This window comes from Babylonia areolata, chromosome 18 (genome assembly GCF_041734735.1).
Source record: "Babylonia areolata isolate BAREFJ2019XMU chromosome 18, ASM4173473v1, whole genome shotgun sequence".
In the NCBI taxonomy this organism is placed as follows: Eukaryota; Metazoa; Mollusca; class Gastropoda; order Neogastropoda; family Buccinidae; genus Babylonia; species Babylonia areolata.
This window is the reverse complement of record NC_134893.1, coordinates 20,229,337-20,230,807: the sequence shown is the minus strand read 5'-3', so window position 1 is coordinate 20,230,807 and position 1,471 is coordinate 20,229,337. Positions and strand designations below refer to the sequence as shown.

The window sequence follows — 1,471 nt, the reverse complement described above, 5'->3', positions numbered from 1 at the left end:
TTTCAACACACATATTCACCCCCCCCCCCCTCTCCCCGCCCCCACCTGCCACACACAGTTGTTTTTGTCTCTCTCTTCGTTAAATCACTGTCTGACAAAAGCTGCCCTCTCCTCTCGTCAGTGTTAATTCGTTTCTTCACGTTTTTAGTTCCTCTCTCCGTTATTTCACTGTCTGACAAAACCTGCTGTCTCCTCTCGTGTTAATTTATTTCTTCACGTTTTGTGGGGGACGAGATGCAATCAATGAGATGGTGTCTTTACAGAGAAAAAAAATCAGCGCTCAGAAGTTTGTGCAAGTACAAAATGGATATGGGTCAGTTTCAGTTTCAGTATGGGTCAAGATAAAAGGAGATGTAGGCTGTCTTCTAAAACAGGAGTGTGGCCAGCAGTGCAGACTCGTCAACCAGAAAGGTACAGGGGTCCCCCCTGAGCCTCGGTCTAATCCATCATCGCATCACGTCACTCATGACGACACGCAACAAGACGAGTCAGCGGGAACTGTGGGTGTGTGTGTGAATGCCGTGTGGGAGAGGTGTGTGTGTGTGTGGGGAGAGGGGTAGGGAGGTGGGGGGTTAGGGTAGAAGGAAAGAGGAGGCGGGGGATGGAGGGTATGGTATGCCATGGTGGTGGGGGAAGAGACAAAGACAGGTGAACACAAAACACTGGATGCCTGCATATACATATGCCCTTGTTATACAATCAGCAAGTGTCGCCCGCGAAACGTCGTCAGTCAGTGGTGAGGGTTTACGACTGACAGCTAGGAACGGATGGTGTAGTGTGTGTATTATGTACAGTGCGCTGTGGCGTTTCGGTGGGGGAAGTGCTGCAGTTGTAGGAAAAACAGTTGTTTTTTGTTTGCGGCGAGTGTGTAGAGTTAACCCGATACCCGATACAACAGGCCAGTGACAGTGAAAAAGACATTCACAGAGTGATGAGACTGTGCCACTGATGAGATTTTCTTATAGTATTTGGAGTTGCAAGTTTCGGATATTTTAATCATCTCATTATTGGCCCGGCAAGGTCATTTTAGAAATATGTTTTATAATAATCATCATCAGTAGTAGATGTCACTTGTCGAAAACTGTCATTTAAAAAGACACACACATATATTGCTTGTTGAAGAACGTCAACAGCCTAAACAGTCTGTAATTGCTGTCGAAAATGCGTGTCCCGATGCTATCATTACGCTATCAGTTCTAGTTGTATGTGAGAGAACCAATGCGAGTTGGTAATTCGGGTTTGTGTGTCTGTCAGCGATGACTATCTGTTTCTGAAGCGATGCACAGTCATTAGCAAATTATTCTCTCTTTAAGTCTTTCTTTCTTTCCTTACTCTATTTTAGGTGAATTTTTTTCAAGTGTATATCTTTCTTTCACCCTTTCCTTATTTCCTCATTCGCATTGTTTCTTCAGTCCATTCATCATTTCTTTCTTTCTTGAATCTTATTCAGTTTTCATGAGGTGTTGAGGCA

The 1,471-nt window shown here is 44.5% G+C and overlaps 1 protein-coding gene across 1 annotated transcript in view; it reads left to right on the top strand.

Moving 5' to 3' along the window:
* Positions 1-816: 816 nt before the first annotated feature.
* The window catches only part of LOC143291885 (uncharacterized), a 16,812-nt gene continuing 16,157 nt past the window's right edge, over positions 817-1,471 (top strand). The window contains exon 1 of the mRNA XM_076602015.1: positions 817-1,020. The gene's annotated coding sequence lies outside the window, so the exon portion shown is untranslated. The remainder of the gene's footprint in view (positions 1,021-1,471) is intronic.